At 36.8% G+C, this 14,976-nt stretch overlaps 1 long non-coding RNA gene across 1 annotated transcript in view; it reads left to right on the top strand.

The window, feature by feature from the left end:
• Window positions 1-14,976, top strand: part of LOC122452459 — a 454,609-nt gene that overhangs the window by 252,574 nt on the left and 187,059 nt on the right. The window contains exon 2 of the long non-coding RNA XR_006272704.1: window positions 4,816-4,893. This is a non-coding gene — a long non-coding RNA (uncharacterized LOC122452459). The remainder of the gene's footprint in view (window positions 1-4,815; window positions 4,894-14,976) is intronic.

Genomic DNA, 14,976 nt, shown 5'->3' with positions numbered 1-14,976 from the left:
TGTCACAGAGCACTATGAAATAATTGGGGAAATTATTTCACCTCATTAAATAACAATGCTACACCAGCAACTCAAGAAACACAAAGTTGCTGTAACATAATTTCTATCATCTGCTTGAGTATATAAAAATAATGCAGAAAACAGCAATTGAAAATTCCAGAAAACAACAGTTTTGAATTTATTTCTGATTACCTATGAATTATATTGCAATATTGAAATTTGATTGAAATATTCATCAAATATTATCATTGAGTGAGATGATTGATAAAATTTAACAAGTTAACCTATACACATTGAAAATTTATGCTTCAGTATCTGCTGTTAACAAAATTTTATGTAGGTATAATTTTGCTTTTCTTCAGAAAGACTATTATTCATCTTGGTGATCGATGACTGTGGATTTGGATGTCTCTCTGTCACACTGCTAAATGTTATCTTTGACACCGGCATGTTTATCTTTTATTTACACATTATAAATATGTCTTATTTTCTGAAATTCAAAGAATATGTCATTTGATCCTGTATATTATTCATATTTGGATGGGGAAATATTCCCTAGGTTTGGCCCTCAGGAAGATTGATTCTTTTAACTGAAAACCTGTTGTTTTGCCAAATAATTTTTTCATAGGTCCATTAAATAGTCCATTAAATGACAATAATTCATATGCATTTCAGTTAGGACTTAAATCTGCCAGATGGTTTATAGCACAGTTGACTTCAGCCATTTAGAATGTTATTCATAAACATTTGTCATCTTAAATCTTGTCATGAATCTCTTTCATGCAAGTGTTTTTCTTTGTAGGAAATCATTACATGTTGGTTAGTTACATGGCACTAATTCTTTACGAGCTACTTCTTCCTTCTACAAGCTCATTAGTTTTTCCTTTTTCCCTAAATAGATTTGCAGAATAAAGCCAAAGATCTTTTATAGAAGCACTGCCATGTAACCTTTGAGCTGGTTTTATACCACTTGTACTAAAATAATTAACTATGACCTCAAGAAAGCAGAGATTTAAGTGATAGAAATTAGATTTTTGAAAAAGTAAAATCCCATTTTTACTAAAAAAACTGCATAATTGTGTTAAATCCTTTATAAAAATGTGTCATTTAGAGAAAAATACATCTTCACATATGGAGCAACCAATGATCATATACATGACATCAGTTAACTGTTAAAATCTGAGGCTACTCTTAGATAAAGTAAATGTTCAGAATGTTAATACCTGCAAATTCAGTCTCTGTGTTAGCATACATATTTAGTGTGTAAGTCAGTATTGTCAGTGAAATGAAATAAATTTTAATGGAGAATGCAGATTTGTTGATTATACATCAAGTAAATTTACTATCATAAAGTATGATTTTATTAGTCCTGAGACAGAGTCCAAACATTAATGTATGTAATGCTATATCATGTTAAATATGATAGCACACATGGAATGTGTGCTTGGTCTGTTCATAGTCTAAACAGTATTTCCAAAGTCAGCATATTTTTTTTTTTTTTCAAAGTCAGCATATTTTAAGATGGATATTCCACATGTCTATTAAGGAAATGTTGAATGAATGAATAGAATGTGTACCTGTAAAGGTTCAGAGACATATGCTTGAATGTAATATAAATATTATATTTATTTTAAAGTTGGAATAGATAGCTCTATTAAAATCATGTAAAAGTAATATATTTAGGGATGAGATAAAATACACTGAAATTATTTTTTTAAGGGATATTTGAAATTCAGTAACATTGCTATAAATTGTTACAATTTTATTATGCATAAATATGGCCCAGGACCAAAATTATTTTTTTAATTAAATTTTTTCTACTTTGAGATATTACTGTCATGTAATATATGTAAACTTAAGGTATACAGTGTGATGATTTAATATATGTATAAATTGCAAAATAATTACCATAAGTTTAGTTAAAACCTACATCTCAAATGGAATCACTTTTAAAGTAATTGGATGTATAGTTCAATATATTACAATTAGTTCATTGTTGAACTTTTATGACTAAATGAATTGAGAAATGGCTCACTAAATCATATAGTGAACCAAAAAAATAATTGATGCTTTTTCTAAATTAGCTATCAAAATGAGTTTTTTTGTATCTAAAATGTGTTTATGTGTACAAAGAAATTTCAAAAACAAAACATAAACTGAACATATGATATATTATTCACCCTTATGTCTAGACCCTTTTTCATGCATCTAGTTCAAAATACTTTAGATAGATTCCAGAACAATGCTAACAATTTCCAATATTCTGTGATATTTTCGGCAGTATTGGGCTTAGGCAGTTATATAAGCTTTAAAAATGGAGGTGTGTTAACATTCAATTCAGATTCTTTTTGTGGTAAGCAAATTTTCAGAACTCATAAAACAAAATAAGGGATTATCATATAGTACGATGTATCCTCTAGTCTTAAATCATATACAAAGAAGTATTGTAAAAAGTCTGTACAGAGATTAAATATTTTTGTGGACATGTATACTCAATGGACATGGGTTTGGGTGGACTCCGGGAGTTGGTGATGGACAGAGAGGCCTGTGTGCTGCGGTTCGTGGGGTTGCAAAGAGTTGGACACAACTGAGCTACTGAACTGAATTGATATGTTACTGAAGATAACATTATTAAGTTATTTAAATAATTCACATGTTCATATGTAAGAATGCAAAAATGATGTTAGGATATAAACAAATAGATGCATTTTAAACAACTTGCAAATAACAGATGCCTTTTTATTTACTTTTTATCCCATCTCCACAGAAGAATAAGATACTTCCTGTATTTTTCATTTATCTAATGTGTTTAATCTCACTGCTTTTCTCTTCTATTATTGTGGTGTGACACTTGGGAGTTATTACTAAAACAGAGCTTATTTGAATTTATAATCTTCTACCCTCAAGAATTACTATATTCATAAGAGAAATTTGCAGTGTATAAACACCCACCTTCTATTGTTCTCTATTTTACTGAAAGAGAGGTGCTAGGATTTGTAGTATATCCCTATACTGTACACAGCTTCATCATACCCCCAGCAATTGTATAATATACAATTAATTGAAAGGAAAATATGATTAGGGAAATCATTCTCTTAATTTCCATTTCCGTTATGGGCAAATTGTCTTATTCTATATCTCTTTAGAGACTCATTTCCATATAAAGGGAAAAAAATTGTAGATTAAAATACTTTCAGAAGACTTTCCAAATAAAGAGAAAGAAAAATACAGTTATTATTCACTGGGGAAAAAAAAAGTATGGAAAATAATTTTTCTGTGAAGTTTGTTTTTAAAGGTGAAGAGAAATATTTTCCAAAAGCAACCCTTCCCCAACTTGACCTAATAGCTCTTTGACCAGAACAGGATCTCGTGGGCACCCCTGACTTCAGGGACAGGGGCTGGTAAATAGCTAACCTGTTCATGGAGATGGCCATTGGATGACACACAGAGGAAGTTTGCTTAGTCAACTAGACAGCACGGTACTTCACATCTTGATTGACTCCAGCTCAGGCATCAAGTCAGTGTCTAAACACTCTTTCCTCCAGGACTTGTCTCTTAACCCTTAGATCTAGCAAGGGCCTCTGTTCTATGCTTCCATATTACATTAAACATTCTTATTCTGTCATAACATTTCTAACAGCAAATTTAAGAACTCATTTGTCAACATTTCATTAGACGCTAAGAACCTTGAAAAGACTGCTGTTGCTCAATACTAAAGAGCTACAGTAAAGCTCAAATTGAACATAAAACAATCACTTAAGACACGTTTCCCAGAAAAGAATGAGGGAATTGAAAATGAATGAACAGCTATTTAAAATACTTGGAACAACTTAGGAACTTACTCATTTTAGCTTCTTTCCTTTTTGCTCTATTTCTTTACCTTTTCAAATTTATAAAACTTTGAAACATGAAAAAGATGAGATTTGAAGAACCTAGAAGAATTTTAAATGATATCTAGAGCATATTCATGCATACTCATGCTCAGTAGCTTCAGTTATGTCCAATGACTTGCCATCCCATGGACTGTAACCTGCCCAAACTCCTCTGCCCATAAGATTTCCCAGGCAGGAATACTGAAGTGTGTTTCCCTGACCTCCCCCAGGAGATTTCCCAACCTAGGGATCAAACCCATGTCTCCTGCATTGCAGGAGGGTTCCTTGCCACTGAGCCACCAAGGAACAGCTAAAGCATAATTTGCAGTAATTTGGATTCAGAATTCACTTTTTTTGAGTTCTAGTTTCAAATCTTACTTAAGAGGTAGTAGAGGTACCTAGCTTATAGGGTTGTTATAGAGAATAAATGAGATAATTCAAGTTAAATATTGATTAATATCCCTATACTAGATAAGCAATGAATATACATGAGGTCAGTTTTTTTAGCTCTTAAGACAACTCTCTATTAAAGTAGACCCAACAGTGTGAATGGACTGCTTGCCCTTTCACCATAATTATATTGACATTATTTATCTAATAAATCTGACTTTCTCTTTTCAACTTACGAAGATGAACAACTGAAGTGAGAGTGAACTCAGAAGAGTTATGAAAGTTTTATCCTTAGTGGATCAAATTATAGAAGAATAAATCCTGATGATTAATCTATTCTTGGAGTTTTATACTTATTAATAACCTGAGCAAAGCAATTGAAAATCTGCTCATCAGTTTTGCAGATGGTACTAAATTAGGCAAGGTTGTTAATGACTCTGAAAGTGAGAAGTGTGGTTTTAAATGAATTTGAAAAGTTGTAAATGAACATTCTTTTCCAAAAGCTCAAATAAATAATACATTCATGATGACTTTATTTATTTATTTATTTTAGGACCAGAAAGCAGAATGAACACAGATTACGGGAATATTAGCCAGATGAAAGCACAGAAGAATGGAATGAAAGACAAAGGTAGGTAGAAGAGGAAAAATGTGAGTTAGCATTTTTTTCTTTTTCAAAAAAAAATGTTTTAATAATGAGGTTCAAAATTGTGTTGAATACACATTTTCCTAGAAATTTTTACATCTTTATTTTGAATTTGCTGAATTTCATCACATTACCTCCCTTAGTAGATCTGAAAATGTTAAAAACTTTCTCTTTCCTTAGCAACTAACCAATATGCATGAGTTGAATACACTCTTACGAACTTAAATTACTCAGTCTCTTGAAAAATGACTTCACCTGCTGCTGTCTTTTTCTTCTTCCGTTCTGTTGAAAGTACTCTTGCTAACACCATTTATGCCCTCAATAAAGAAACCTTTTCATCATTTACTGTATTTGTTCATCTCTCGAATAAATATTAGATTCATTTGGCTGTATTATGACCCAGCTGTTATACAGAGGCTGCGAATTAAGGATGAGTTTCTCGTGAAAATAGACGTTGTGTTTCTGACAGGTTGAAGCTCGAAGGCGTAGATTTTCCGTGGTATTGTACAACTCTCTAAAGAGCACTTTGGTAATTTAGAAGGTATTATTGTCATTGCAGTGACTGGGGAGTACTGTTGGCCAGGAGTGGAAGGGCGCCCAGGGCATTGTAGAGCATAGAATAATGCTTCATGTCATTCAGTTGTTATAAACTAAGCTTAAATACCCTACTGGACATTCATGTGCAGGGGTTTGTGAAAAACAAACAAAACCCTCTTCAAATCATGAACCTAGAAGCTCACTCTTTTACCATATAAGCACAAAAAATGTTTCAGGAAACACTAAATTTCCAAAGATTATACTAATTCTGCCTCTGGGGAAGCAGCTCAGGCTTTTTCTAGCTTTGGGGTGGAAGGGGATGCCTTCAGACTCCTACCTTGAGGGAATGTCTGGGGTTGAGACATGTTGTGTTAGGAGCATTTTTTCTTCCTAATAGTTGTTTAGTTCAACTTTTATTGAGGATATAATTAGGATTCAAAAATTGTCCCTGTCCTCAAGGTGCTCACTGTCAAGTATGGGAGACAAACGGGGGGAAGTGCTAGGATGGAGTACACACAGAGATTGTGGGAGCCCTGCAGGGAGTGGGGGAGGGAGGGCCAAAGCGTGGTAGACGTGTCAGAGGGCCCCATGAAGGCAGTGGAAGTTAGGCTTTGGCTGAGACCTGATGGTTTCAGTGTAGGAAGGGAGGAAGGCCCGATGGAACCCTGTGTGCAAAGACAGGAGAGAATGCAGTGTTTTCGGACCCATGGTGGTCCTGGGGTGAGTGTAAAGCAGTTAAGAAATGGATATACCTTTTGACAGAAAGAAAGAATGAATATTGACTCTGCATCTACTAATTACTCTACATCATGACTGACTCTTTACTCCGCTTTTGCATTTCCTAAGGAACTATTTGTAATCTGTTTTTTCGAGTCCTCTCTGTGTTACTTATGGAATTATTATCAGACCTGTCACTGATGAAACACATTAGGAAAAGTTATTATTAGGAGAACCCATTTGAACCAGTCTGAATTTGTAGTTGTGACACGGCTGGTGATTCTACATTGAGGTGCAAGCAACTGGCTACTTTATTATATATTCTGATTAATCCATCCCAAGCATTTATTTAGTGAAATATGTATTATTTTATTATAAAATACTTTTTGATTTTGTAATAGTATTTATATGATTATATTAATTTGAATGATGATTGTGTAAGTCATACCATCTTTAATATGATTTTATAAATGCATAGAGTTGTACAGAGTACTTGTTATTATAAAAGATTTTGTTGAAGCTGAGTGCCAATGCTATAGGTTAAGATAATGTTATTTTGAGCAGTGTTGTTACTGGAGACCCTCTAAAGGAAAGATCATCCCTGTCAATCAGTAGGGGATCCCCATTTAGGAACTCTTGTCTGGAGGACGAACCTTAGACAGAAGTAAAAGACCTCTGTGGTTTTGAGAATAAGAATACACATGAGATTGTTTTTATTTGGGGATAAATATGTTTTCTGCCAGACAGAAGCAGATAGAGATTTAGACAGGGAGGTCTCCATGTTGTAGTCACAAACTAAAAGTCACATTAAGTAGTTGCTTATTGTTGGCTGTGCCTATTTACCTTTCCCTAATCCACAAACTTTAGTAATGTTTAGAAAATCTCAACTGTGCTCGAATACATTAAGAGAAGTATGCTTGGAGCATATTACTTAGGGGGAGGAAATGCCCTCTTAATCCAGTTTAAATAGTAGCAGGAAAGGTGCCTTACAGAATAAGAAAGGAATGTTAAGATCCATTTCTTATACTTCTTACTATTTACTTCTTACAACTTTAAGGAGCCTGGTATTGAAAGGTTGTTGCTGAACGATAAGACACCGGGATTCTTGGCCTCCGGAGGAGATGAATTCAATCCGGGGCCAGAGATGAGGCTGGATCGCTCAGAGCTTTTGTGTAATAAAATTTTATTAAAGTATGAAGGAGACAGAGAAAGCTTCTGACATAGGCATCAGAAGGGGGCAAAAGAGTACCCCCCTCCTAGTCTTTAGCTGTATGCTATATAGTCACTCACAGTCTGTTAATGAAAAGAAAGGAATGTCATAAAATTTAAAATGGCACCAGATAATTCATACCTGGCCATAAAACGATTGACTTGAATCTTGTAGAAGGGCAGAATACCAACAAATAGTTTCGTTTACATAGATTAGGGGAACAATACCTGAGTAAGTAAGTTAGGCCATTTGGCGGAACCAACTTGAAGATAGAGTCTGGGGTACATTAACATAGCTTAAGACAACATTTCCATAAGAAAAAGAAATGTATTGGTTAACTCAAGGTTTGAGAGTAGTTAGCTTTAGGTCAGACACACCATTTTAAGAGAAACCTTTTTTTAAATTTGTATAGAGAAGGAAAAACAGATCGCTGGTTGTTTCTTCCTGCCACTTAAGAGAGATAAAAATGTCTGGCACTTGCAGCCTCTTTCCTCCATTTGGAGACCCCTGGCCTTCCTGCCTGTTATCCTCTCAGTATGAAAACCTTAAGGGTGCTAGCCAAATTCCTTACACTCTCCAAATTAACAGATTCATTACAAATAGCCAGTTGTCTCTTCTAAGTCTGGCTGTTAGGACATCCATTTCCTGTTTCGCTTTTTCTTCTGAGTCTCCATCAGTGATTTCTTTTCTCCTTGTCATACTTTTAAATAGTAGTGCTGTCAGTCTCTTAGTCACAGTCTTATTATTTTTCTCCATAATATATCCTCATCATGAGAAATCTTATACACATGAGTTCCTCTAAATCTAAACAATGATGAAAAAATGTAAATAATTATTGAGCTCTACATCTATTTTTTCCAATTTTCATTATGCATCTTCATCTAGATTTACCAAAGTTACTTTAAACCAAACATTTATTTCTGCCTCGTTATCTAGCTTTTCATTCCCTGCAAGTGGGACCTCGTCCTGCATAGCATGTCTATTAATCTCTCAATAACCACCCCCCACTGTAAAATAAGTTACTGAATTCTGTGGCTGCACCTCCTGAAAATCCATGAGATTTTCAATTTCTCTTCATCCCCATTGTCATGATCACTACTCTGCATGGGCTGTAACAATACATTCATAAATGGTTTCCTGTGTTCTAACTGAATCTCCTTCTCTGTGTCCCCTTTATCTGATTTCTAAAATGTGTGTGTGTGTGTGTGTGTGTTTTCAGTCACATCTGACTCTTTGTGACCCCATGAACTCTAGACCCCCAGGCTCTTCTGTCCATAGGATTTCTCAGAAAAGAATACTGGAGTGGGGTGCCATTTCCTTCTCCTGGGGTTCTTCCCAATGTAGGGATCTAACCTATGTCTCTTGCATATCCTGCATTGGCAGGGAGATTCTTTACCACTGGCCACCTGGGAAGCCCAATTTCTAAAATAGGATGCAGAAAATGACCCAACAGAAAACAAAAATATTATCACCCCTGTGGCAGTTTTACTAAGGCCACAGTTTCTTTTTCACCCCTGCACTGAGAGGTGTGATGTCTACCCCTGAAACTGTGATCTGTGACTACTTGAGCATTAGAATATGTAGAAATGATACTCTGCTAGGTTTCAGGTCCACAAACATGGAGTTTTTTGCATTAAGAGCAGGTTATCTCTCTAGGCAAAATCATGGCTTTACGATTTCTAAAACCGATTCATTTATTGTAGAAATATACATGTTTTATTTCCTCAGAACAGATTTAGATTCACAGCAAAGTTGTGAAGACGGTACAGAGATTTCCCATATACCACCTGCTCCCACCAAGCATTGTTGTTGTTCAGTTGCCCAGCTGTGTCCGACTCTGTGACCCCATGGACTGCAGCATGCCACCCTTCCCTGTCTCCCCAGAGTTTGCTCAAACTCGTGTCCATTGAGTCAGTGATGCCATCCAGCCATCTCATCCTCTGTCATCCCCTTCTCCTCCTGCCTTCAATCTCTCCCAGCATCAGAGTCTTTTCCAGTGAGTTGGCTCTTCACATCAGGTGGCCAAATTATTAAACTTTCAGCTTCAGCACCAGTTCTTCCAATAAATATTCAGGTTTGATTACCTTTAGGATTGACTGGTTTGATCTCCTTGCTGTCCAAGGGACTCTCAAGAGTCTTCTCCAACACCACAGTTCAAAAGCTTCAATTCTTTGGAGTTCAACCTTCGTTAGGGTCCAACTCTCACATCCATACATGACTACTGGAAAAACCATAGCTTTGACTATATAGACCTTTGTTGACAAAGAGATGTATGTGCTTTTTAATATGCTGTCTAGGTTTGTCATAGCTTTTCTTCCAAGGAGCAAGAATAGCCTCCCCCATTATTAACATCCCCAACAAGAGTAGTACATTTGTTATTAATGCAATTGATGAACCTACATTGGAAACATCATTATCACCCAAAGTCCATAGTTTACATTAGAGTTCATTCTTGGCGTTGTGATATTCTACAGGTTTGGACAAATGTGTAATGACAGATACCTGCCTTGATAGTATCACGAAAAATATTTTCACTGTCCTAAAATTTGTGCCATTTACTTTTGAGATATTTTTCAGTCTTTATCCAAGCTTATAGGCTTGTCTTAGTTTCCCAGAGGCTTCAAACCTTTTTTAACCTCATGCTTTTTAGCCTCACGTCTTGAGTATTCTCACATTTAACTTTGATTTACTCCAGTCTTTGTATTTGTCCTTTTTCAGAATCTTGACATATACAGTTGGCTTTGTCTTTGTCTATTTATTGATGCTAACATTCATTTGTATTTCTAATATACTACTCTAAATCCTGCTAGGGAAATCTACAGTGAGATATTGTAAATGCCAGGAACATAAACCACTCAAATTCTGAGTAGTCTAATTCTCACAATTCAAGCAACATCTGATCCAGGTCCAGAATCTACCTCCTGAATCTACCTCCTGTCTCCCTTCTAGTTCACACTATTCCATCTAAACCATCCTTGGTGTTCTACTTCTCTAAAGAGTCTCTTAAAGCAGAGGTCCCCAACCCCTAGGCTGCAGACCAGTCCATGGCCTGTTAGGAACCGGGCGTCATAGCAGGAGGTGATCAGTGGGCAAAGGAGCAAGGGTTCATTACTGCTCCCCATCACTCACATTACTGCCTGAACAATCCCTGACCTCAGTCAGTGGAAAAACTGCCTTCCACTGGTGCCTGGTGCCAAAAAGGTTGGGGACTACTGCCTTAAAACAAATTGTCTCTTCTCCAAGGAACAGTCAGCATTCAAGGCCCTTAAAGTCCAGATCTGAAATTGCAGCATCGGTTAGCATGACTCACCATATTCTTACTGAGATGAAACTTCAGATTTATAATAATTTAGAAAGTAACAGGAGATACCCCAAAATAGATTTATACGGTTCCACTTAAGGGTAATATGTGGAAGCAGACAAAAATTAGATTTATGGATGAGTTTTCAATCTCATTTCTCTTTTCTCCTCTGTTCTTTGTCTCATTTTCTGTTCCACGCCCACCACCCCCCCTCAGCCAATACTTCTTTTAAAATGAGCGAGACACCCATATACCATCCCAGCTTGTGACCCTTACCGAGAGACCCCACATCTTAGGATCACTTGAGCAAATTGTTGTTATTGAACAGTGAGACTCCTATCTTAAAAAGCATCCCCTAATATTCATAGAGTGGCCACGATACACTGAGAAAGCTCTCTCACAAAAATAGGGAGCAGTTGGCTGAGATACTGCAGTGCTCATTTAGTTAGGATTTTCAGGATAAAAGTCCCATCTAAGCCTATAGAAAGTTCCCTGTGTGGTTTTGGTGTATTTTACTTTTGATGGAATAACAGTGAAAGACCAGATGGCAAAAACTGAGAAACTACATATTTTAGGATAATAGATAACATGACAGGAGGCTTAATTTTTAATATGAACGATGGTGGTTGTTTATCACACATACAATCTGAGAATATGTTTAACACAATATGAGTTTTCTTGCTCACAATCTTGTAAGACGTGCCAGATCCTACCATCCCTAGAAAAGCTAAAGAAACTCTGCCAGTGGGGCATTCTAAATGTTTGTAATAACTGCCCCCCCGCCCCGCCCCCCGCCAAATTCTGCAGTAGTACAGCCTGTTGAGAGGCATGTCAAGGTAATCTGAGAGAGGCTGATGCTAGGACTGCCATTGTACTAGGAGATATTTATGGGATGTTATAAACTCTGGCTTAGTTCTCTCAGCAATTGCTGAGTTAAGCGGTCTGCAGTCAATAGTGCCTTCTTACTCGAAGAGCAACCTGACTGCATTCATTGTAAACTCAGCAACTCAGATTAACAATCCTCCTCAATTTAAACACATGTCCTTTGCCATAATGTTGTGCCATGGGTCTCTGGAATTCCTAGTGTTTTTTAATCAGAAGCCCTGATAGCCTTTGTTCCAGACGACAGTTCTTAGGATTTTGTATAGCAAAGGGCAGGTTGGCTTACTGTCCTGTACAATAAAGATAATGCTTTCAGTTGGGGCAAAATTAAGATGGTTAGCTTTCCACCCACTATATAAGACTGGGGTTTCCTAAACTTTGGCATTTGCCCTGACTCCTTGGTACTGCCTCCAGGAGACTTAGGGCAGCAGGGGAGTCAGTGTGAAAATGAAGTTCATACCAGTTGTTATTCTGTGAGTAATAAACCCCTTTGTCTCTACCCCAAGAGGCATGTGTCTTCTTCTACTATTAAAGAAACTTTGGCTGCAACAGCCTACGTCCGTTTAGGATTTGGCCTGGAATGTAAAATGAGCTGAGGGGCAGGGACTCTGGGCAGAAACACTCTGGGCAGAAACTTCTGAGTATAATAAACACTGTAAAAAATATCAGCACCACACTCACTTCATTTCCTCGCACGGGCACATTTAGGGGCTGAGAAGTTGCAACATAAGAGATTTTTGAAAAGAAAGATGTACATTTCACTACTGATCACAGCATGATTACCACGCAGATGATGTGGACGGGAGGACAGTTGGTTCTTCATAGGCACATGGAGTCTTGCAGTGCTGTAGGGCTTTGGGAACCAGTGTAAGGACACCAAAGGATAATTCCCAATAATGTGAAGTGAGAACCTGACCCAAAGTCATGTGGACTCTCAATTGTCTATTTCAGATATCTTACCTCATCCCCTTTTTTTCTTGCATGGTCTCCAATGAGAAGCCTGCTGTAATACTTATCCTTGTACCATCATACTTTTTTACTTTTTATAATTTCAGAAATTATTTCTTTGCCTGTGATTTCGTGGAGTTTTAATATAATATCCCCAGGTGGGATAGTTTCTTTGTTGTTTGTTTTTCAGCCTTGCTTGTTGTTGTCTTAGTTTTCTGGATGTGTACTATGGTGTCATTATTTGTAAGCAGTTCTGGCATTACTACTTCAAATATTCGATTTTTTTCTCATCCTTCTGTAGTCCAATTATGATTTTATAATATTCTTTAAAACTATCCTACAATTATTTGGTGTTCTGTTCTCCATGTCTGTGAGTTTTCATGAATTTTCTTCTTAGAACATCAACTGTGGATGTTCTTGTTGACATGTATTCAAGCTTATGATTCCTGGGTCATATCAAGTCTACTGGTGATCTTGTTAATCTTTATTTCTGTTATGGTGTTTTGATTTATAACATTGCCTTTAGATTCTTAAGTTTTCATCTCTCTGCCGACATTACTTATCTGTTCTTGTAAGTTTATTTTTTTTAATCTTAGAGCTTTTAGCACGTTAATTATGCCTATTTAAATTTTCCTTTATTATTCCGACATCTTTCTCATATATGAATCTGATTCTGATGGTTACTTTGCTTCTTCAGAGGATTTTCTTTTTCTTTTCACATGCCGCATTATTTTTGATGAAAGTCAGGCATGTAGCAGGTAATGGAAAAATCAGTAAAATAGGATTTAAGTGTGAGGATATATGTTAAGCCAGCTAGGAACTGAGCTGTGTTTAATGTTTGCTTGTAGATACAGGTGCCAGAGACATTACAACCATTTAGTGTCCTTGTTTTTGTCTTCATATTAACTTTGCTCTTTCCTAAGTACTCTTTCTTAGAAGGATGCAGTGTGTTACCACTCTTTCAGTTGTAACCCATTGTTACAATACTAGAGACCTGCTAGCGTGGTGTTGCCTTTTGAAGACAAAGCAGGGCATTCTGTAATCTTATAATAAGTTTAATCTTTCAGTCAACCAATTGGGCTGGGACTTTCATAAGTGTTTCTCCAGTGAAAACACCCATCTTCCCTCCCAGCTTCTTACTCCCTTCCCTGGTTGCATCAAGTCTATTTCTTTGATACCTATGCATTTTTCTCCCCTTTAATTGGGGCCAGAGGGCTGAAGGGAGCCGGAAAGGGAACAGTGTCCTTTTACCAGCTGAGATAAGGCTTTGCTCCTGAGAAGGAAGTCTTTCTCCACGGAGAGTGAAAGAAAGAAAGAAAGTTGCTCAGTCGTGTCTGACTCTTTGCGACCCCATGGACTGCAACCTACCAGACTCTTCCCTCTGTGGATTTTCCAGACTAGAATACTGGAGTGGGTTGCTATTTCCCTCTCCAGGGGATCTTCCCCACCCAGGGATCAAACCCTTGTCTCCTGCCTTATAGGCAGATGCCTTACTGTCTGAGCCAGCAGGGAAGCTCAGCCATGGAGAGTAGCCTTTTGTTATGAAAAAATCTCTAGGAGAATTTCACAGTGACTACTCTTACCCTTCCCTTGCTATCAATAAGAAATTTGTTTCTCACATTATTCTATCTGACTGGGTTCCTGAAAGTAAAGCACTCAAGTGTGGGTCTCTCTAGTAACTACAGCTTTAAAGCAATTCTCATTCTTATACCGGTGTACACACAAACTCCAGCAATTAATCAAAATCACCATTTATGTGTTCCTGGCAGTTTATGGTTCCATTCACTTCTGCTCTGGGTAAGCAGATCTGAGCTGCAACTCTCTGGATGTACTTTCTCCCTGGTTTGGGCTGTAGTTTTAAGGTAGCAGTTTGTCTGTGACCTTAGGTCTTTGATGATTTAGGACACATTTTGAAATTCAATTTGTTAAGTTTTTTCCTCATTTTAAGGTTGGGAGTGATGGTTTCCAAGCACTTTGCTTGTTGAAGCTGAAACTAGAAGTCTAAAAATCATGTCTTAATGTTTAAAATAATTTTTCTGTATCCCTACAAAATTAATAACTAATATATACTCTTCAGGTAAACAAGATTTAAGGAAATATAAAGTCCCTCCACTCCCACAAAAGTATGAATTTGCCATTTTCTTGGAAAATACCCTATCATTTTGCCAACTCTTCTCCCACACTTTAGAATAGCTTGTCTTTCATTCCTCTGAATCAACCGCCCTGTTTCCATCTCTTTTTTAATTAATTAATTTTAATTGGAGGATAATTACTTTACAATATTGTGGTGGTTTTTGCCATACATCGATGTGAGTCATCCACAGATATCCCAGTCCCATCTTTTTCCACTCCTAGAAGCTACAATAAAGTGCACATTTGACAGTCGTTAGCATTAAAGACAATGAAAGCAGTCACCGGCACAGTTTGGAAGTGCACAGGCTCAGGGCTGTCTCTGCAAGCATGTCAGGCCAAA

The sequence above is a fragment of the Cervus canadensis genome, chromosome 13 (genome assembly GCF_019320065.1).
Source record: "Cervus canadensis isolate Bull #8, Minnesota chromosome 13, ASM1932006v1, whole genome shotgun sequence".
Lineage (NCBI taxonomy): Eukaryota > Metazoa > Chordata > Mammalia > Artiodactyla > Cervidae > Cervus > Cervus canadensis.
This window is presented reverse-complemented; position numbering and strand designations above follow the sequence as displayed.